Source organism: Lacerta agilis, chromosome 9 (assembly GCF_009819535.1).
Source record: "Lacerta agilis isolate rLacAgi1 chromosome 9, rLacAgi1.pri, whole genome shotgun sequence".
Lineage (NCBI taxonomy): Eukaryota > Metazoa > Chordata > Lepidosauria > Squamata > Lacertidae > Lacerta > Lacerta agilis.
Window position 1 is genome coordinate 14,858,666 of NC_046320.1, and position 24,592 is coordinate 14,883,257.

Here is a 24,592-nt window from a genome sequence, read left to right on the forward strand (position 1 = left end):
GGGGGGTGGGGGGATCTCGAATTTGTAAATTTAAGATTATTTGCAAAATGCGATAGCCTTATAGAAGTCATCTCCCCTACTGAAAATGCATAAAAAAATATTAAGTACTGTATAAGTATGATATATCAATTAACTGTTTCACAAGGTCTAAAAATATGCAAATTGCTGCACTTCAATTAGAAAAACCTGCATCCTTGGAGAATACTGTAAATCAGGAAATTTGGGAGACATTAAGAGTAATCAGTGAAGGAAAGCATGCACTCTTCCCCGCATCCTATTTTTATACATACATAATGAAATAATTATAGCTACTCTTTTTTATGCCTCTGCAAAAATATTAGAATCTTAAGATCCTTACAATGATAAATTTAATCCACAGTACATTTGCAGACTACATTAATTATATGAAAAAGAAATCTATTATCCTTCAATATAAGTAAGTTGAAACTAATTTGGACATGTAAATTAGAAATATGACTTTCAATGGTACCAATGTGTAGGAGCGATTGTTTAGATTAATTGCAGCGATTGTTAATTTGAAAATGCAATAGGTGTTTCCTGCAGAGATAGAAATTCAAGCACATTTGGCTAGTTTCTATCATGCAAATGTGTTCCCACATATTAAGAAAAGTGTGTTTGTAACAGAAATCACTAAAGTTTATTATTATTTTTATCTTAGGAACATTATACCCCAAAACCATAACAGAAGAGCAAATCCAGATTTCAGCTGGGCAAAGGGTACCATCTGTGCCACCACAGATCTGCAATGGGAGATAAATTGTATGAGAGCAACTGCACCCTACTCCCCTATTAAATTTCCCTGAACATATAAAGCAAACTCATGGAGAGGTTGAGCTAAAGGTGTTCTCACTTAGACTGAGTCACATTCAAACCTTTATGTCTGACTGTGCCACATGACCTAACGTCTAAGACAGCCATCGATATGCCTATGTACTACTGTAATTTGCTTACTGATGCTCACCTTTCGTTATGGCTAATCACCACTAAAGCAAAGCCACTAATCTATTTCATTTAAAATCCAACATGCTTCTGTTCTGGTTGATGTTCTGGTTGATAAAGTACCTAGGCTAGGAAGCTCACTATTGCCAACATTGCTTGGCAGTGGCTCTCCAGGGTTTCAGACAGGGAGACATTCCTAGCCCTACCTAGATTGATGTTGAGACCTTCTACATGCAAGGCATATGCTCTGCCACTGAGCTAGGGCCCTTCCCATACATACCAATACATTGTTCTTCCTGATCTTTTGTCTAAATTAAGGTTACCAGTTTTTTGGATTATGGTGCTGGAGGAGACTCTTGAGAGTCCCGTGGACTGCAAAAAGATCAAACCTATCCATCCTTAAAGAAATCAGCCATGAAGGGGGTGGCAGAGGATGAGATGGTTGGACTGGCATGAGTTTGGCCAAACTGCGGGAGGCAGTGGAGGATAGGGGTGCCTGGCGTGCTCTGGTCCGTGGGGTCATGAAGAGTCGGACATGACTGAACGACTGAACAACAAAAAAAGGTTACCAGTTATTTTTCAATGAATCCGGGGACACTTTTCAACGTCAATGGATTTTCTATGGGGACTGATTTGTAAATCCAGGGACTGTCCCCAGGAAACGGGGCCATCTGGTAACTGTAGTCTAAATCCCTTTTCTTGCAATTTGAAGCTGTTGGTTCAGGTCCCACCTTCCAGAGCAAGGGCAGCCAATACGAGAGCCAGTGTGGTGTAGTGGTTAGGAGCAATGGACTCGTAACCTGGTGAACCGGGTTCGATTCCCCGCTCCTCCACATGCAGCTGCTGGGTGACCTTGGGCTAGTCACACTTCTTTGAAGTCTCTCAGCCCCGCTCACCTCACAGAGTGTTTGTAGTGGGGGAGGAAGGGAAAGGAGAATGTTAGCTGCTTTGAGACTCCTTCGGGTAGTGATAAAGCGGGATATCAAATCCAAACTCCTCCTCCTCCTCCTCCTCTTCTTCTTCTTCTCTTTGTACTGTTTTAATGCAAATCTCACCATCCCTATGAGACAGGCTAGCTTACATTGACGACAGCTATAGTCCAACAACATCTGAAATGCACCACATTGCTCCATCATCTACCGGTGTGTAACAGCCTTTAAAATATTTGAAGATTGCTACTGTATTGCCTTTTTGAATTATAGAGAGGCACCATTACTTCTTGTGATCTAGACACTAAGTGGTCAATGCAACCTAGAATTGAAACAGCCTTTTTAGCCACGACATCACAGTGCTGAGATCTGTTTAGCTTGTTGTCTGCTGAAGGCCCTAGTCTCTTTTGACATGTAGTACTGTCAACCTAGGTGCCAGCCGTCCTGTATCTGTGCATCTTATTATTTCTATCTCAATGCACAATTTTACACTTCTCTCTGCTGAATTTGGTTTTGCTAGTTTTGGCCCAGTCCTCCGTACTTGATAAGTCTTTTAAAAGAAGTGTAATGAACGGCCTAACATGTTACTTATCAAACCTTTATTAGGCATTTACATGTAAAATTGCGAGAGAAAGAATCACATACAGGAACTTTAAAATATATATACACAAAAAAACCAATTAAACTCACAGGCTGGTTGTATCTGTGTATTAGTAAAATCTATATTTAAGGATCTGGTGACTTCTGTTTCAGTGTATATGAAGAAGTGTGCATGCACACGAAAGCTCATACCAAGAACAAATTCAGTTGGTCTCTAAGGTGCTACTGGAAAGAATTTTTTATTTTGTTTCGACTATGGCAGACCAACACGGCTACCCACCTGTAACTGTTAGTAAAATCTAGAATTTCCTCCTGTTAAAGTACTCCTTGAAGCACTGCTGCCAAAAACTCGGCTACCCCCACAGTCACCCCTTGGTCAATGTCAGAGAGACAGAATCCAACACTTCCACCCTGCTGCGGTTTCAAACCATCCAAAAGTGGGGAACAACACGCGTTCATGCAGCGTACTATGTAGTGGACAATAAAAGAGAATATGCTCTACAGTGTCCGGGACATTCAGGGAACATCTGCAGTATTTCTTGTTTCTGGGAATATTCTGATATCTACTCCTGACAAATGCCGAGGGGGGAAAAGTGGCCTAACATGTTTTGTTGCCTGAAACAAAACAGCAAATCACACACGCCAAGTCAACTTGCATAGTACCATAGGCCAGTAAAAAGTTCCACATGAGCTCCACCCCTCCCAGATAGCAAAAAAATACAATTATAAACGAATAAATATTTACTGCCCTTTCGTGACATTCAAAACCAGCTGCTTGAAGCTGCTATCTCATTCTGCCTAATGACAGGACTGGCCCGGTGCAATGCACAGCATCCTCTAACTTGCTTTACAGCACGGCGCTATCTTGAATCAGTACAACTATGATCATCCATCTATGCTAAATAAGTGATGTACATAGATTAAAATGTATGCTTATATAAGCTAGCTTTATTTAAGCAAATGAGATTTCCGATAAACATGCAAATAGGAATTTTAACAGCAATTTATAAACCACAAATTCTATTCTCATTACTTATGCAAACCATCATAGTTTTGTCATGCTTTACTAGATTGCCTTATCATTTTATCCATGGTACTTCCCCTATGTTGATTTCCATTTTCCCTCCCTGTCATCTGCATTTTCTGGGTGCCTTTTTAACATCCTTCTCTCTGTTATTTTACTCTTTAAGGTAATATAGGATTTGACAAGAACATCTTGATCCCTCTGCCCCTCAAAATCATACATATGTAACTAGAGAATAACTAGAACAGCTCTAATTTGTGATACATAATTACTGGAAAGCTTAAAGATATTATCGCACTTGAGCATGACCCTAAGGGCATTCTATGTCTTCAAAACAGAACATTAGATACCTAGATATTCTAAAATATTTTTTTTCAAAGTCTTCTAAGCTTAGTTAACTGATTATGTTCACAAGGTTGCGTCAATATTTATCATCTTTCTTTTTACTTATTCTTCATGCCAGCTTGTCATTGAGTTGAATACTGTTTCTTCACACCTCTCTTTAACATAACATAGCTTCAAAGAAACCCGGTGTGTCTATTTAGCCATTTGATCAGAATACATTAACAGAAGAGAATCAAGAACAAACCAGAAGGTTGTTAAGTAAAAGGCGAAAGATTTATATGATCTGTTTTCGATGCCACCTGCATTATAAATTCCCAAGGTCCTAGGCCCAGTTCAAAATGCTTGATTTTACTTTCAAACCCCCTTGGCGTAGAACTGTGATGGCCAAACTTGGCCCTCCAGCTGTTTTTGGACTACAGCTACCATCATCCCTAGCTAACAGAACCAGTGGTCAGGAATGATGGGAACTGTAGTTCCAAAACGGCTGGAGGACCAAGTCTGGCCATCACTGGTATAGCGGAAGGACTGCTTTCTCTATCTGTGCTTATGTGTTATAGAATGCTCTCCCCAGAGAAACTGCTTGGCACCTACTTCATTGTCTGATCAGCACCAGTCAAATACCTTTTTGTAATAAGGAGGAGGAGGAGGAGGAGGAGTTTAGATTTGATATCCCGCTTTATCACTACCCGAATGAGTCTCAAAGCGGCTGACATTCTCCTTCCCCTTCCTCCCTCACAACAAACACTCTGTGAGGTGAGTGGGGCTGAGAGACTTCAAAGAAGTGTGACTAGCCCAAGGTCACCCAGCAGCTGCATGTGGAGGAGTGGAGACACAAACCCGGTTCCCCAGATTACAAGTCTACTGCTCTTAACCACTACACCATTATTATTATTATTATTAATAATAATAATAATAATAATAATAATAATAATAATAATAATTTATTTATACCCCGCCAATCTGGCTGAGTTTCTCCAGCCACTCTGGGCGGCTCCCAATCCAGTGTTAAAAACAATACAGCATTAAATATTTAACCCTTCCCTAAACAGGGCTGCCTTCAGATGTCTTAAAAAAATAGGATAGCTGCTTATTTCCTTGACATCTGATGGGAGGGCGTTACAGAGGGTGGGCGCCACTACCGAGAAGGCCCTCTGTCTGGTTCCCTGTAACCTCACTTCTCACAATGAGGGAACCGCCAGAAGGCCCTCGGCGCTGGATCTCCTTTCTTATCCAGGTTTGAAGTTGGTTTGCAACTGATGCTAAAGATGGGAATTCTGATATTGTTATATCTGCAAGCAAAGTGTTAAATGAAGTTGTTACAGCTGACAAGTGAGGGGGGATTTGCCCTGGAGAGCATTCGTGGGGCCTATGTCTATACCAGACTGGTCCACTGAAGGGAGGGAGGGAAACACTGAAATATGAATCTTCCTTTAATATTTTTAGGGGGGTGTTAAATGCAAGAAATATAGGCTACAATATTAGCTCAAATTTATAAGCTTATGCTTTGACTTGTGCTGTAAGTTTGCAATTTAGTGGCTTAGGAAGTGTCTTTAAATGTTAGCTGGAGAGAGATGCTCTTTTTGAAAAGTAATTATACTGTAATGCAGATGGCAGTAATAACAATTAGACAAGATAAGGTCTCGCAGCAATCTTCACGAACCCAAACCAAAAGTAGCATTGAATCGTAAAAGACCAAACGTGAAGAAGGCTGCAATGCAGCAGTGATGAGACTAAAATTACAAACACTGAAAGGAGCAGACATGCTGAAGGTTACGCACTTCATATGTTTAAAGGATTCTTAATCCTAGACTAATCCTTTTCTGTTTCTATTTGATCTTGCATTTCATAATACACTGAGTGTTAGAAGAACATTTGTTTGGCTATTTGAATTCTATCTCCTGCATGTTTCGGGATTTACACAATCACATAGGGGTTTGCTCTCGTTTAGTGATAGGATTTCTTCCCATCTCCCCAAAGTTGTTGAACTATCAAAATTCCTGAAGAATCATTAATCCCCATTAACAGATGACTTTCAAGATTAGTTGAAGTAAAATCAAAACAAAGGGCATGTCAAAAAATGTCATGTTTGCAGGTGGGGCTACCCACCCCCCTTTCCAAAAGAAATGAATAGTTAGTGATAAATTGGGAACCTCAGATGCTGAAAGAAGATTCTCAGCAGACCGTGCTGAACTAAAGCTGCCCATCTGAAGAAAATCTATCTTGTTTGTAGCTTTAATGAGCCTTCTAAAAACCTAAATACAACCAAAGCAGAGTACTCATGTCAGACGCACAGCAACAGGTGGGGGGCAGAGAGGAGAGCATCTTATCTTTTCTGTTTTCCAATGCATAAAAATAACAACCTGTCAGCTACCTTTTGCAGGTTGTTTTTAACAAGTTGCAGGCCAAAATGAAGTTTGACCTCCATTTTCCAGCTGCTCTGCTGATGATAAATTCAATGCAGATGGGCTGGATGAATGGGATACACCTTGCAGAATACCAAACCCATTCAGAGTTATTGCAGGTACAGTATAGATCTCTTCACATTTTTCATTGCGTCCAATGTGTCATTCTTTCCCTGTCTTCTGAAAGGCCAATTTTTAATTTAGCATTTAAGATCGATAGAGGCAAATACTTCAGCAAATTTTCTCACGTGACCGATTAAATTAGCAGATAAATTAACAAATCGCCGCCTGCCTTTGGTGGGTCATTTTATTTTCATCATAAACTCTTTGATACTTCTCCAGGTCAGGAATGAACATATAAACATGTACATAATCATGTAACAAGAGCTGTGCTTTCATCTTTGGAGATTACAGCTTCCGTAACGGAACGCGGTAGCTTAGGTTTGATCAGGATCGAGTCCTCAGGTTGGTCCTTTTTGGCACTACATAGCTAATGAGATTTCTTACCACCACAAGTTGCAGCGTGATTGGTTGCTCTGGCTTTTTAACAAGCCTCTTGGCAAATATAGTCAGGCTGTGTGTAGGAATTGTGTTTCTCAAATGCTGGGGCTGCTATTTCGCTCTCCTGGCTGCTTTTGTCTGTCTGGCTCTTCCTTCTTCAAACTCCATCCATCCACCTGCCTCCCTGCCCGACTATTCTATTTGTCTTGTGCTCGAGTGCCAGTCCAGAGTCAGCATTTATATAAGGCCAAATGGAGCCTTATTGGCGTCTTAGGTCTCCTGACTCTTTGAGGCTACAGTATTCAGTCTGACAATCTGCAAGATGGACATTGCAGCAGAGATTAGTCCAATTATCCTACAAGTTGTCTCAGTGGCACAGAGAGTAGGGTGCCAGAGCTTGTGGCTTGTCCTACTCACCTGTAATAGAACTATACAATGGTACCTTGGGTTACAGACACTTCAGGTTACAGACTCCGCTAACCCAGAAATAGTACCTCAAGTTAAGAACTTCGCTGCAGGATGAGAACAGAAATTGTGCAGCGGCAGCGGGAGGCCCCATTAGCTAAAGTGGTACCTCAAGTTAAGAACAGTTTCAGGTTAAGAACGGACCTCCAGAATGAATTAAGTTCTTAACCCGAGGTACCACTGTAGTAGCATCCATCTCATTGCTCCCCACAGCCCTAGCTTTGTTTGGTTGCCTGGACTTCCTGCAATTTAATTGGAGTTGCCTTGCGTTTGATTCCTGAGACTAGCACATGGCAATGGAGCCAAGTCCATCAACGTGCTCTGTTTCAGTGTATCTGAAGAAGTGTGCATGCACACGAAAGCTCATACCAAGAACAAACTTAGTTGGTCTCTAAGGTGCTACTGGAGGGAATTTTTTTGTTTTGTTTTGTTATTGTTTTGACTATGGCAGACCAACACGGCTACCTACCTGTGTCTTGAAAGGAGTGACCCAAGGTAGTTAATAAAGGAAAAAGACTTTATATGCTACTTCATATGGTGTGTTGGCACACTGTTTCATAAAGGCAAATATAGAGTCAAATAGAGGGAGGTAAAGTTCCATATAGGATGTGGGTGGCGCTGTGGGTTAACCACAGAGCCTAGGGCTTGCCGATCAGAACGTCGGCGGTTCGAATCCCCATGATGGGGTGAGCTCCCGTTGCTCGGTCCCAGCTCCTGCCAACCTAGCGGTTCAAAAGCACGTCAAAAGTGCAAGTAGATAAATATTATTCATGTTCAGTATTTATAAATGATCTTGGACAATGTGCAACATTGTTTACCCTAGATAATGTGCAACAAGAGCATGAAAGCAACAGCAGCTCAAACATTTAAAATGTCATTCATTCATTCATTCATTCATTCATTATGTTTATATACTGCTCAATTCTTAGTATTTCTAAATGATGTGCATAAAAACGGTCCACCCAAAATTAAACAATAAAGCTGCATCATTAGAATGCCTGCAGGAACAATAACATTTTCATCAAGAGCTGGAAGTTCAGAAAGGAGGCTGCCCTCCTAGTCTCAGTTGGGAGGGAGTTACACAAGCTTGGGCCCACTACACGGAATGCAGGGCTTCTGAGCCAGTGTGGTGTAGTAGTTAAGAGCGGTGGACTCATAATCTGGTGAACCGGGTTCGCTTCCCCGTGCCTCTGCATGCAGCTGCTGGCATGGAGACTGAAGAAACATTGATGCAATAATAGCAAAGAACTGTATATAGAGCACCTGCTATTTCACCGAAGGGGAGAAATATCTAAAATTCAGTAAAGTATCTCTGCACTCTGCTTATATAAAACAAGTCCTTGAAATAAAAGATCACATTGCCATTAATACAAATGCTGCAACAGAAATAGAAAATGAAGATGAATAGCACATAGGTTCCACCTGGCTACAGTTTACGTGCAGAGTCAGCCATCCTAGGGAGACTCCCAGCTATCTTTGACATTCCGCCTGATGGCATTTGGAAGTGGTGACTTACTGCCAATGTAAATCTCAGGCTTCCCTTGCTTAAGAAAATGTGTTTTTATTATTAGAGCACATTGCCCCACTGGAGGAAATTTAGCACCAGCGAGAACAACAGTGAATATATTTCTTTATTACTATTGTGTACAGGGCATATGGGTTGTAAGAGGAACATCTGTCCTCCTAATCTATTTTACTTCCACTTTTATTTACTACATCTAGCCGGGGACAAAGAATATACCATGGGTATCTGTTTTTGTACGCGCATGTTTCCAGCATGTCCACATGAACCCTCACCAGTAAGGGAGATTAACCTATGCTGGCAGATGTCTGAAAAGAAAGTGCATACCTTCCTAGTGTTCCAATTTTCCAAGGATAGTTCTGGAATTACAGAAGCTGTCCCAGGTTCTGATTTGATCCCGGAATGTCCCGATTTTCTTTTTTCCTCCCCTTCACTTCTTGGAGAACAATTCAAAGTGAGGTGTGGGTGTGTGTAGCTGCATAAACCGAGTCCTGTTTATCCCGAAAATAAAATACCTGCACCAAATGAAGGACATGGTGATGTTAGCATATGAAGCCCTTCCTGTAATTTTGAAGGAAAAGGTCACCAATCCACTTTAAATTATTTAATTCCAATGCTTCAACAGGCAGACGTTTCTTAAGAAGCATGGGGAGCATTGATCCTTATTGTAAATGGAGCCTGAAACTTGTCTACTCAGAAGTAAATCCCATTGTATTCAATGGAGCTTACTCCCAGGTAAATTGGGTAAAGACTGCGCAGCCTTACACTGTGATCTGAAGCTTTTTATTCAGAACTACCTCCCACTGAGTTCAATAGGATTTATGTTTCTATTATTAATTATTATTATTATTATTATTATGCCTTTCTCTCTGACAGGGACTCAAGGCAGCTTACCACTAAAATCTTTATTTCATTCCACATATTTGTGGAAGGTTTTGCACACGGTCCCTTCCGTCACACCTTTTTTCTTTACAACAACCCTGCGAGGTTGGTTCAGCGGAGTTGTTGTAATTGTCTGAAGGTGACTGATGCAGGTGTGTATATGATGTCTGTGTGTGCAGTGAGATGCAAAGGCAGGAGAAGCTTCCTGATGGAGAATAAAAGGTAAAGGACGTCTGACAGTTAAGTCCAGTCGCGAACGACTCTGGGGTTGCGGCGCTCATCTCGCTCTACTGGCCAAGGGAGCCGGCGTTTGTCCGCAGACAGTATTTTCTGGGCCATGTGGCCAGCATGACTAAGCCGCTTCTGGCGAAACCAGAGCAGCGCATGGAAAACGCTGTTTACCTTCCCGCCAGAGTGGTACCTATTTATCTACTTGCACTTTGATGTGCTTTTGAATTGCTAGGTTGGCAGGAGCTGGGACCGAGCAATGGGAGCTCTTTTTTGCTGCTTCTCCTACTTTCAAAATGTTAAGAACACAAGCTTCTTTGGAAGAGGGTCCTGCCTTCTTTCGTTAATCTATAACAGGCCATGTATATGAACAGTGTTAGATAAATAAATAGATGGATTATGCCACCAATTATCAGTTTTGATCCTCAAAGTCGGGAGATGTACAGAAGAGAAAAGATATCAGGGACAAATGCACAGATCTGTGGAAATGGTTAGCCAGCTGTGAAGGGACTACCGGAGAGATAAGGAACTATTGAACAAGGGATATAAGCACTCTTACGGCAATCTGTGCTTGGCCTGTCCCTCAGCCTCTTGTTGTGTGGCAGTGATCCTGACAGGATAACTCCACCTTTTCCCACAAAAAGAGATAAGGCAGTTGCAAAGTTTACTGGGGGTGCAGAAACTTCCTCAAGTCAACCAGCCTTACAACATGTCTGCTCAACCTTTCATTCCTATCATTGCCCTAGCAGACATCGAACAGCTCTGTAGTTCTCAGCATGAACTGCACAAACCACAGAGGAAGCAGCGAAAGTCAGGATTATGCTGCTGCTGTGGTGACCAAGTTATACGCTTTGTTTAAGAAGGAAGAATCAATAAAAGAAAGATTTTGAAAACAAGGCCAGAGAGTCGTTACTTCTGCTTCATTATAAAAAAAACGGCATCATTTGTGGTTTGTCTTGATGGTTCAAAAATAATTTTACACCACTTTTCATTTAAAATCCACAGAGTGGTATAAACATTACGGCAAGAGCAACCACGCTTTATGATAATAAAAAAAACAACCCAGTAAATCCAGACTGGTATTAATTGGGAGAATACACAATTTTCATAAACTGGGGGAGGGGAGGAATGGGTGAAGGACGAGGCACCAATTGGAATGAAGAGGTACAAAAAAAATGTTTCATACCTTTTGGACAACCTGCCTAGAAAGTGAAAATCAGGGTTTCCATGTGACCTGCAATTCACTAAAAGAAAGTTCCCAAGGACTGAAGAGGACCCAGTTCCTTCAAAGTGGAGATGAAGCAGTAATGGGAGAAAGGGGATGCAGGACATGGGGTGGAGGAGGAAGAGGGAAGCGACGGAGGTGTCTCTGGGAAGGTGAAATAGTCTCGGGAGGGAAGCTCAGTGGGTGGAGGGGGGAGAGAGAGATCTCAGGGTAGTATGCATGCCCAATGAGGCCTCAGAAGCAACCAGAGAAGATTTGATACAATGGAATGAGTACAACAAAAGTTTCGCCTGCAGTAAACGGACATACAAGGAGTAAAACATGGGCAGGCATATGATCTGGCCCAATCGCCTTCTAAATCCGGCCCGCGGATGGTCCAGGAATCAGCATGTTTTTACATGAGTAGAATGTGTGCTTTTATTTAAAATGCATCTCTGGGTTATTTGTGGGGCATAGGAATTCGTTCATTTTATAGATAGATTAGAGATAGATAGATAGATAGATAGATAGATAGATAGATAGATAGATAGATAGTGAAACTCAAAAAATTAGAATATCGTGGAAAAGTCCATTTATGTAAGCAATTGTTTTCATTAGCTACTGGAGTTTAATATATGAGATAGACTCATGACATGCAAAGCGAGATATGTCAAGCCTTTGTTTGTTATAATTGTGATGATTATGGCGTACAGCTGATGAAAACCCCAAAGTTGAAATTGTTGATTTAGGGTTCTCATCAGCTGTACACCATAATCATAATAACAACAAACAAAGGCTTGACATATCTCACTTTGCATGTCATGAGTCTATCTCATATATTAGTTTCACCTTTTAAGTTGAAATACTGAAAGAAATGAACCTTTCCACGATATTCTAATTTTTTGAGTTTCATAGATAGATAGATAGATAGATAGATAGATAGATAGATAGATAGATAGTCCGGCCCCCCACAAGGTCTGAGGAACAGTGGACCGGCCCCCTGCTGAAAAAGTTTCCTGACCCCTGGAGTAAAATAAAGTAAACAGAAACACAAGGAGAATGAAAGGGGAAGGGGAAGGGAACAAGAAGTAGCACACATACTTCAATTAATTAGACAAGGCACAGCAACATAAATATGACTTAAGGCACTTCTTCAGGGATGGACTCGACTGTATAAATGTCCGAGGGCAATTAATTTCAAAATGATAAGGGCAGAGGAATGAGACAACAGATGCAATCTCGGCTTTAACTGAGAGGCTGGTATCAGAGTAATGCAGAGCTCCAGAAAGAACAGAATGAGAGATTAATCAGAGGAAAGAGGCACTGTATAAATTAAAAGAAATAATAAAACTTTTAATACTTCCAAGAATTACTTTTTTTATTTTAATAAGTGTACCAGCGGAGAGTAGATGGGTTACTCTTAGCAACCAGAAACATCATAACCAGACACTGGAAAGACCTATCAGGAGTCAATATGGACCAATGGTACCAAGTAGTATGGGAAACAGCCCTACTAGAAAAATTAACCAGCAACCTAAAACTAGCACGGGGACAAACAGAAGAAGACACCTTCACCCCTGTATGGTCCCCCTTCATCGCACACACAGCCCAACAAGACATGACAAAAATCTACCAACAGCATACAAATCAATATGGCTAACCTGATCCAAAACACCCACCCACCCCACTCACACAGGAAACCAAAGACCACCACAGCCAACCACAAATGAACAATCAAACCCTATACTGATCGCGACCTCTCACTGCCAAAGAAACACAAGCAAACAACAGAGAACCAACACAAGCGACGCTGATACCAACTCCTACATGTATTAAGGAAAATAGAAACATCTCCCCACCCCACCCTCCCACCCACTTCCTTCCCCCCCCCTCTCCCTAATGTCTCAACGACTAAAATTGATCTGTAAAAATGTTTTATGGAAAAAATACGAGACACATTATATACACTTTGTAAACCAAGAAAATCTTTTTTAAAAAATGGTGCTACCCACCCCCCCCCAAAAAAAAATAAGTGTACCAGCTTCCAGCCCTCGCGTCAACAGTAGGGGGACTTGCTGAACTTCAGATATTGGAGTTCAGCTCCCACCAGCCCCTGCCAGGATGGCAAACAATATCTGGAGGGCAACTCCTGTTTTATGAGCACAGCAAGTTCTTAATGAGCTCATTCACATGTAGCACTGAGGCAAACCATGGCTTAGTGCAACTGAGGATCCCAAAGAGGAGACTGCAGCTGCCTTGTTCTTCTTAGGACTGTAATGCACTAAGCCGTGGCTTTGCTTTGCTTAGCATGTCATTTGAATCCAGACAAACCATTACCTGTGAACCACAGGGCGCATGTTGGTTGCAGCACATGTTTTGTCTGGAGAGAGCTAAACCATGAGCCCAGGTTTGGGTACTGTGACGGAAAATCCCAGGTGTGGAACTGCCCAGGCACCTGGCCCTTGGGGATAAGCCCACTGGTTTCTGCGGAGTTAAATAAAAGAAGTCCAGCCACTGGAGCAAGGACAAGACAGGATTTATTGTGCAATAGGTTACAGTAAAACTGCACACCGAGCGCAGCATGACAAGAACTTTAAAAACTCCTACCATATCCCAGAATACAGTTTGGAAACATCATCACTACATCACTAAAACATCATCACTACATCACAAAAGGGGAGGGTTATACATGATTAACATATAGGAAAAACAAGATTGACATATGGTGAAAACAGAGCAATATCAGGGCGACAGCCCTGAGCAAATGTGAATGGGTGTTAAGTATTGGCAAGGATACCTTGAGCATTTATCTGGGAGAGAACAATGGGATTCTGGTTGAGGGATATTAGCCCAGTGGCTTCCTGAACCACCCAGAGATTACCTAATGGGGAATTTCCCTGTGTATGTGGTCTCTCGCCTACTGGATCATGGCAGAGAGATGGGTTCACTCCATACCCCAATGAGTTTACTCGGGAGGAGACTTTGCCTAGGAGCCCCTCCCCATAATTTCCGTAACAGGTACCACACTAAGCCAAACCATGGGTTACTGGTAGCTCAGTGCAGCAGCAAAATGACCAGGAAAGAGAAAAGCAGCCCCTGCCTTCTCTCCTGGAACATGCCAGTGTGCTCATTTGTGAATCGTGACTGCCAAAAGGTTAAATGAGGGTCTTTCAGTGTCAATTAGTACATTCTTCTTCCAAACTCTATGTAACAAAATTGTAATTCATTCTCGCAGCACAGAAACTAACACTGGAAGAATACAAAAGACGTTAAAAAGAAAAAGCGAGGACTCCTAATGCAGCCAGGCCAAACGAAATAAATGCACATTCTCCGTAGTGTCGTACTTTGCATTTATTTCAGACTCTGGGTTTATTTTCATAGCAGCATCAAGAGATTTTGGTCCCAGAGACCTCACACAGGGCATTTCCTCTTTATTGCTTAACTCGGCTCCTTCATGCCATTCAGGCTCAATTACGCAGAAGGCTGTAAAGGACCTGGTGCTTTTGAAGTGAAGATTTCTAAACTAAACATCATCACAGAGAGCAAGACATTTCTCTGCTGCACCTTCTATTCTCAGCAGGCCCATTTTCAGTCTAAATCCTTTGGAGACTGAACTAGTCTCCTGTAGAGGTACAATGAAGAGAGGAGTTTTTTGTAAAGTCCCTGGAGGAGGAATGGTGCTAAGGATCAGACGGTTTTTGCAAGGTTTGCTGGATTTTCAGAGCACAAGAGAAAATAATCTTGTTAAACAGGAACTGTCTACGGAACATAACTTTGCAGAGTACTATTGGAAGGAGAGGTATACTGGGATACAGGAAAAGCGTAACACACACAGAATATATATCCACATATTTGTAAGTATTCCTATTAAACAGAGAGTGGCTAGTATTGAAAATAGCGTTTCAGAAATTGTCCTAGGAAATAAACAAGGACACATCACTGTCCTAGGAAATAAACAAGGATGTACTTTGGCCACCTCATGAGAAGAGAAGACTGCCTGGAAAAGACCCTGATGTTGGGAAAGATGGAGGGCCCAAGGAGAAGGGGATGACAGAGGATGAGATGGTTGGGCAGTGTTCTCAAAGCGACTAGCATGAGTTTGGCCAAACTGCGGGAGGCAGTGAAGGATAGGCATGCCTGGCGTGCTCTGGTCCATAGGGTCACGAAGAGTCAGACACTACTGAACGAATGAACAACAACAACACTGGGAAGCACTGTATAAATTACTACATTGCTCCAGGTTCGCCAGATCCATTTGGTCCAAGTTGCCGTGTCATTTATGGCAAGCATGTGAAAAGTACTTTGAGCTTCGGCCCTGAAAATAATTTCTAAGGACATTACATAGAGGCAGCAGTCAAATTCACTGAATGGGTATACAAATCCCCATCTATAGCAGCATGTGGGAAGTTCAACAGAAGTCAGAAGAATGCTTTAAAGATGCCCCTGGGAACTGCAGTCCATCCCCACGTTGTAGCCGAGCCCCCAAGAAATGTGATCTTGTCTCATGACAGTGTGAGCAGTTGAGGCTTAGAAAGAAAGAAAAAGGAAAGACACTTGTAATGTTTTAACCAAAGCAAGCAGCGCTGAACCAACCTCCTGTTCAGAAAAAGACAGGGAAATCCCCCCTTCCTGAAAGCACTTAGGGATGTGTGGATTGGAAGGCTCAATAAAAACAGGGAAATTCAGTTTTGTTGCCATCCATCTGTCTCAAGAGACAATGGAGTACACTTCCGAGGGTGAAGAAAATTGCTGTGGTGGCAGTAACCTCCCCAGGGTGCAAGCCTGAGCAATGTGTATGGAGGTCCCGGGCTGCCCAGAGGAGAAGACCTCCCTCTCGGCCTCATTGATGTGGTCCAAAGGAAAGCAGATCAATGAGTTTGGCACCAGCTTGGCTGCAGGCGTTTCCGGAAGGGAACTCCATTCCAGATTTGTGTGGGCTTTGCTAGAGATGCGAAGGCCCAGGAAAAAACTGGATTTTTTTTGGAAAAAACAGTTTTTCCGTTTTTTTTCCTGAAGCCTTTGTTTTTTCCAAAAAATTGGAAAAATTGTTTCAATCCGAGCAAACCTTCAGTTTTTAGAAGTCCATAATAACTGTGATAATGACAAACACAACAGAGTAGATGCAGAAGCAGAGGCTGAAACTGATACTGATCATTACAGCTCAGAAAATGATTCTGATTAAATTTCATGACGATACATTGAAATTTAGTCCCACTTCCTTCTTCAGTTCTTTTTATGAGATTGTTTTTTTAAAAAATACAGTGGAGAGGAAATATGAATAATTGTTACTTCTGGATTTTTAAAAATTGTTTTGTGGAGTTTTTTTGTTCCACATAAACTAGTAAACAGTTCAGGAGATTGTTGCTCCATTTGTTACAAATAAAAATAAATATTATTTTAAAAGTAAATTCTGCTTGTAATAATTGTTTGGATATACTATATTTTTAGTATGCTAGTTGTGATAATTTTATGCCCGTTAAAATTGTCCATACTTATATTTTATGTTTCTTAAGTAACAGAATGACTTTCAATCTGGAAAAGAAAAAAAGAAGTGCTAATGTAGCATTTTTTTTCAATTTTCCTGAAAATTTCTGGTTTTTTTCTGAGCTTCAAAATTTCCAGAAATTTTACATTTCTAGGCTTTACTCTTTAACCTTTTCTTCTCCTGAAGATAACCCCCAAAAGCAGCGGAACCCCATCTTCCGCTCACTTTCCTCTACGGCATGTGCTGTAACCCACTGGTGGAGGAAGAGGAGTGCAGGGGGAGTGCACCACCCCTGGCAGCACGATCCCGGTGGGGTGCCATTGCGGCTGTCCCCTCTGCCCATGCTGGGCGCCACACCCCTGCAGGTGGCGTGCCCCGCCCCCCTGGTCTCCGCCCCCCGGTGCCGGAGCATGAAGCTCCGCCACTGCTGTAACCACATCCTTGACTGTTGGACCCACTATTGGTCTCATCTTCCCAAGCTAGTCTTTGCATGCAGAAGAAGTCCCTAAACCATCAGCTGCACTCACCTGGTTTAGCCGGCCAGTCAAAAGTTTTTTTCCCCAGGGTGTGGCCGCTGTCACATGCTGACAGCTTCTGGGAGCCACAGGTGAGTGCAGGGTGGGGACCAAAGGTAGACAAACTATCCCAGAAGGAGCATGAGGTGTCCCCCACCAAAAGTACTACCCCTTCCCTCCTCTAACACCCTATACACCTCAAATTTCTGCTAACGGATAGAAATATCAGAAGACCACAGCGTTTGGCCCAATTAAATTAATCGTTTTTGAGGTTTCTTCTCAAATTTTCCTGTGTATAAATAATGTTATTGCTCTGATAAGCTTTCTGCTGTGTGTGTGTGTGTGTATTTTTTTTACTTTCTGTTTGTTAAACGTATCAACAGAACCAGGGGAGACAACAGGTGGAGCTGCATTTGATACAAGAGAAAACATACAAGCAGAACATTCAAGCTATCAACTGTTTTATACAGCTGCCAACAGTCCAACTTCAACAAACCTCACAGAGATAAAATTAGCAATGATCTACATACTTGTATGATGCATCCAAAGTCAGCTATCATCACAAAACAGCTGGAGCAATGCGTAGCTAAGAACTTCAGGAGATAACTGCAGCCTCGCTTACAGCAGAATTTTCCAAAAATACAAACTGGATCACAAGCGCATGGTCAGGATGTTCAAATAAAAGGAAGTACAAAAATAAGGAATACAAATTTCAGTTCTTGAAGCAGCAATAGCTCTAATACTTGTGTTCAGTGTTCTATAGCAACTGAAAATCTCCTGGATAGCTGTTTTAAAGCAGGAACAAAATAATAATAATGCAGTATATATTATGTATTTCTTCCCCTGTGGAATAATATATGTGTGTATTCAATTGTATTTCCTTACACTGGGCTGCACCCATTAGTTCCTCTGTACTAGCAGAAAGTGTTTATGCCAGTGCAAGGTGGGGTATCCAATTTTCAATTAAACCTTTCCTCTCCCCTCCTTCATCTCCACCCTACTGCCAAAATTATACCGCGGGTTCCATGAGGAAGGAGCCAGTTTATATTTATTATTATTATGCAAAGCACCACATTCCCTGATAGCATTATATAAAAAATCATCAAAATCAACAACAACTTTATTAAAACACCTACATTAAAATATTTACGAGTTGTTTGGCTGTTTGATACATCTTTTTTTTCCCTGACAGTCATCCTAAATCCACATATCACTGACTGCATGCAACCAGTTACAGGTAGGTAGCCGTGTTGGTCTGCCACAGTCAAAACAAAGTAAAATAAAAAATTCCTTCCAGTAGCACCTTAGAGACCAACTAAGTTTGTTCCTGGTATGAGCTTTCGTGTGCATGCATCTGAAGAAGTGTGCATGCACACTGGGGACCCAGGTGGCGCTGTGGGTTAAACCAGAGTCTAGGGCTTGCTGATCAGAAGGTCGGCGGTTCGAATCCCTGCAACGGGGTGAGCTCCCGTTGCTCGGTCCCAGCTCCTGCCAACCTAGCAGTTCGAAAGCACATCAAAGTGCAAGTAGATAAATAGGGACCGCTCCAGCGGGAAGGTAAACGGCATTTTCGTGCGCTGCTCTGGTTTCGCCAGAAGCGGCTTTGTCATGCTGGCAACATGACCCGGAAGCTGTCTGCGGACAAACTCCGGCTCCCTTGGCCTATAGAGCAAGATGAGCGCCGCAACCCCAGAGTCGGACACGACTGGACCTGATGGTCAGGGGTCCTTTACCTTTAAGGTGCATGCAACCGTGTGTTTCATGTGCCCAAGTCCACACATGCAGATCCATTCATCTGTTCTCTGTGCTAATACTTCTCAAACTGTCATATGTGGTAGAATGACAATCCCCTCCCCCCCCCCCCGAGTGTGGTCCCACATTTGGTCTCTGAAGCGTCCCACCCAACCTGGGCTGTGGTGGAATTGATATGAACTGACAACCGATTTCTAACTGACTGGCACCGCCACTTTGAGCAGCACTGTTCCATGTACCTTATCTGGTGTGGGATCCCACTGTACAAAGAGGACCAGCTCAGGTGGAGATAATGGAACCGTTTTCCCACCTCTAACTGTGCAAGGGCCTTGCAAGCACAGAAAAGGGCAGCATTCAGCAGTACTATCTGCCTCTGTTATGTACTAAGCTTGGATCCTAGTACAATAGGCAGGTAGGATCCTAGAATGCAACAACCTGATTGGCCTGCAGGAGCAGCCCAATCAGACCCCAGGAGGAAGTTAATCAGCCTATTAGGCCGGTAGGATCCTAGACTGCAACAACTGATTGGCCTGCAGCAGCAGCAGCAGCCCAATCAGGTTCCAGGAGGGGAACATAATCAACCAATCAGACGGTACTCATTGTGTAAATAATGTATATAAAGCCTGAGGTTGGGGGGGGGGGGTGGGCAGATTCAATCACTGCTCCTATGAGCTGAAATAAAGAGCATGAAATTACTACTTGAGTATATACTCTGAGTATACTTCAGTCTCTGATCTCATAAGACTATTTGCAAGACATTCAGTTGTGTACAACTGCCACTATGCAACAAAAGATGCACACAATCCACTACTGTTCTGCACACCTACATTGTACTGCTTCCATAGAAATAATTTTTCCTTTGTAGCACTTTTGGGTGCACAGACCAATCTGGATCAGAAAGGCAGAAATTACAAAGTCTCCAGTTCGAAGACATTTCTAACAATTGTTTTTTATAGCTCAGCTTTTCCTGAGTGTTATTTATTAGACAAAATGTAAACACCAAAACAACCAATCCAGAGATCCGTTTCTCTGTGTATTTGATTTTTATTTGCATGGAAAAGGTCCCACTGGTACTGTAATGTGCTCTAAACACACTGCGCCAGCAAAGTTTGCACAGATGCATCTTGATTTCTGGATTCCACTGCCATTTAGCCGAAATAATTAAGCTCAAAAGATGGAAACAACAAAACGCCATGGCACAGTTGGATTTCAACAACATTTTTAAGATGCATGAAAAATATTGTTAGCCATATGCTTTTTTTAAAAGTGAGATTATTATTTTTAAGCAGGGGGGAATTAAGGAAAGAAATAACTAATAGTGGAAAGGTACTGTAAATTCTCAGATTAAATTAGAGAAGCTCTTATTTACATCATCATCATCATTATATTGCTGCTGCTGCTGCTACAATTATAGATCCAAATATTCTGCTACACAACCCCTCACACTTATGGCTCATGCAGAAAAGGATATAAGTTGTAGGAGCAGAATAATGCTCAGTATTGTGATTAAACTCAGAAAGCAAATCTCAGGATGCTGTTAGTCTGAGGGACTTTTTGCAGTGCTAACACAAAGACAAATTCTTATTTAATCTATATGCAGCAAGGAAAGATACAAGGGACCAATTTCTATACAAACACACAGTGGAAATTCAACTTGTGGAGGGTGATTTTTAGTTGAAACAGAACCGGAGAATAAGTGTTGAAGCAGCCTCTGCCCGGTGCTCTTTCTCCACTCTTTGGATTTAAAAAATGGAGGAAAGAATCAAGGGACTCCACTTATTGCTACCCTTTTCAAAGAGCCATGACTGGCTGCAGCTTTCAGTTGACTGCACACTTTCTAACAAACACAGATTTGTCTCATTGTGAAGTGTGAAATAGTTCAGAGCGGCCATGTTCATATGGGATAAATTGGCGCAGAAATGGCACCTGCTATGTGAAAAGTGTGTTTTCAGTACTGAGAAGTACTGGACTGCAGAGTTACGGAGCTGTCCATAAAAAGTGCCGACTTGCCGAGCAGTAGAAAAGGCACATAGCAATTCAGATAAGGCTGAACGTGAAGCAAAATAGCACAGTTTTGTTACAATCTGGAGTATCAGCAGGATTTTAGTTCATTGTTTGTGGGCTGCTGGGGTATATGGTACATTACAGCGGAGCGTCAGCACTAATTCTACATGGCAGCTCCTCAGAATACCATCTGCTTCTCCGGTAACTGTTAATATAGTTGTAATTATCTACTTCTAAGTACTTTATTGGAATATCATTTGCAAATTAATCAACTGCAGACCGGTAAAACAAATGACATGCTTGTCAGAAAACAACGGCATTATTCCGATTTCTCTAAAGACGGGGAAATACTGACTACTATGCAAAGAGAGGAGGCTTTAAAAATGGAGTTATGCTCAGCTTTTAGAAATATATAAAGGCTGCTGCAAAACCTCAACATGCATTGGCGACCTCTGAGGCATGCACTGTTCACCGTTTTCGCAAACCACCAGGCTTACGGCCGCTCCAGATTTGCTGAGGCTGCAGATACGTGCTTAAGATGGGTTGCACCAACTGTTGTGTCACCGAAACATGATGGCATCACCTTGCTAGCATTAAAAGCATGTGGCAGTGGTGCTGGAGACATGTAAGGCCACACCGAACAGCTAGCATTGCTGCAGCATAGTTAGGCAACTCTAATTTAAACATCTGTTTGGAGTTATTGAGGTGGCAATTAAGAGAAAACAGAAACAAGCTATTTCAACAGTCCTGACTGTAAAGGAAAATTGTATCTCTTTAACTGAGCTCCACAGTATGCTCACTGCAGGAGAGAACAGAGAGCTGATGGCTGATCTCCTTATCTTCACCTATCTCTCTCCTTAGTGACTCATTTGAGTTGCAAAGGAGAAGAGCAATAAAAGTTAGGCACCAAGGAAGGAAAGGGAGCAAACTCCTGCTTCCTTAAACTTTTTACTCCAAACACACAGAATTTTCAATGCGTATCGGTGTAGAAGCCTCCCCTACGTAATCTTCAATCCTCAACTAGTATGAACTCTCATGGGGTAAGACCAACATGTAACCTGGGTCTTGTTCGTTGGTATAGTAACATTAATGTATATGATACCTTATAAAAAGAAACACGAAACCACTCACGTGCAGGTCCACAAGAGGCGATTGTGCTCTAAATGTTGACAAGATCACAAAGGATCTTTGTTGTAAGAGTTAAGGGGGAATTCATATGCACAAACACTTGGTTTCAGCTAGGGCGAGGGCAAAGGGGGTGTTTAAAAGGTATTATGGAGCAGTTCAATGGCTGGGTTGTCGGGTTGCAACTTTCGTCTTAGAAAGTTACAAGGTCATGACACAGGTAGGTAGCCATGTTGGTCTGCCATAGCCAAAACAAAATAAAAAATAAAAAAATTCCTTCCAGTAGCACCTTAAGAGACCAGCTAAGTTTGTTCTTGGTATGAGCTTTCATGCATGCCAAGAACAAACTTAGTTGGTCTCTAAGGTGCTACTGGAAGGAATTTTTTTATTTTTTATTAAGGTCATGACAGATACCACAGTCAAAGGCTGCATGCACACCATACCTTTAAAGAGCTCCCACCCCCTACCCAAAAACACCACCCCATTTTTGTAAAAATCCTGGGAGTTTACTCTTCGTGGAGCTACAACTCCCAGCACCCTTAGCAAACTACAGTTCCCATGATTCTGGGGGAGGGGTGCGCTTTGGATATTGAGAGACTGGTTTGCCCTCCCACCCAGCCCAACCCCACCCAACCATTTTTGCCAAACGCAACACTCTGGTGGGAATGCAAATCACCCCAGTCCCTGGTTCTCAGATGGATGAGCAGATGGGGCAACAACCACGATTTCATCTGATGTGCCCCTGGATTCCAAAGGGGATTGGGCCCAAAATATTGTTGTTGTTCAGTCGTTCAGTCGTGTCCGACTCTTCGTGACCCCATGGACCAGAGCACGCCAGGCACGCCTATCCTTCACTGCCTCTCGTAGTTTGGCCAAACTCATGTTAGTAGCTTCGAGAACACTGTCCAACCATCTCATCCTCTGTCGTCCCCTTCTCCTTGTGCCCTCCATCTTTCCCAACATCAGGGTCTTTTCTAGGGAGTCTTCTCTTCTCATGAGGTGGCCAAAGTACTGGAGCCTCAACTTCAGGATCTGTCCTTCTAGTGAGCACTCACCAAAATATTAGCCACCTTCATCAGTACCTTTGTACCTCCTCTGACACCTGCTGCAGGGCACAGCTGGAAGATTCACATGCCGCAGAGGTGAGTTAATGGGTGAGGTTCAGTCTGGTTAACAGTACAGAAGAAACCGCAGCTACCTTGCCTCTCACAGCTCTTCACCTTGCTTGCAAATGCAATGTATCTTCACGCGGCAACCCAGCAATCCCTTATTGTTACACTTGGACAGCTTTAATAATTTCAAAGCAAGTTGTACCAGGAGTGATGCTAAACCATAACTAAGGGGGGGGGATAAAACATCATCTACAGGTAGACATTTCCTGTGGGCAATTAACATAATGGGTTCCGTTGTTTTTCTTAAGAGTCAAAATGAGATTCCAAGTCGCTATCAAGTTTCCTCATGCAGATAGCATAAAATAGCTGTTACACAGTAACACTGTCAAGCCACAGATTTTTGCATTTGCCTTACTTATAATTTGTGAGATATAAGAGGACTTGCAAAGAAAAATACAATATTCCACCTCGCTGAGCATGTAATACATAAGCCATGTTTTCTGAAGCATCAACTTTGGATGTTGTTTCTCTGGCAGTAGTTTAAGTGAAGCTCTTTCAAATGGCAAAATATCGGGACAAAGCTGATCAATGATCACTGTGTGGTATTTCTGCATTCATGGTTGAGAGCTCACAAATAAAAGCAAACAGGTTCTATGCTCTGTGATACAATTGTCCCTATATCATTGAGTTCCACCATCTCAACGTTTTTCTTTTGCTACATTCAGAGAAATTGTAATGTCATCTTGTCCAACCCCCTGCAATGCAGGAATTTCCATCAAAACATCCATGACAGACGGCCATCCAACCTCCAAGAAAGGTTAGTCCACAACCTCCCAAGGGATTCTGTTCTACTGTTGAACAGCTCTTACTGTCAGAAAGTTCTTTCTTGTGTTTCTTCCTGGTTGCTTAGCACCTATTTACCTTGCATACTGCTTCATGTTTCATCAGAAATCTCTGTGCAATTTACATAACTCAACAAAAAGATCAACATGAAAAATACAATACAAATTCCACAAATACAGCTAATAATAATAATAATTCCACAGTTTTGGTAACATAACTGAGGAATAAATATCTCAAGACAGCCATATTCTCTCTACTCCTCCAAACTATTTTTTCTCTCTGTGCAATGTAATAAGAATATTAAGGTCTTTTATATATAATAAATGTTCATAAGTGTGCCAAGCAAACAAGGCCACATGTGTGAAGCAGCACAAGAAAACAGCCCTGGAAACATTTCTGACTCCCCAACTGACAAACTGTTTCTTTTCTTTTTTAAGAATTTATTAAATTTTCAAACAGTTTGCTGGGATGCTCTCACAAAAGAGAACTTGCCCCAAACCTAGATCTTGGTATCCAGAAAATCTCATTTAGATACATGTTTGGTTTTTTTCCTTGCCAACCAACATGAAAGGTATTATGAAGCTTCTATGTTGCCCAGAGTATTGACTTCCTGCTACTTCCTAGTAAAAAAAAGCAACACTTTATTTACATGTTGCAATTCATGTTCAAGCTTCTTTTTCAGAGTAGCTTTTAG

At 42.0% G+C, this 24,592-nt stretch overlaps 1 protein-coding gene across 2 annotated transcripts in view; it reads right to left on the bottom strand.

Moving 5' to 3' along the window:
• PPARGC1A (PPARG coactivator 1 alpha) overlaps positions 1 to 24,592 on the bottom strand; it is a 625,371-nt gene that overhangs the window by 418,638 nt on the left and 182,141 nt on the right. The window lies entirely within an intron of this gene.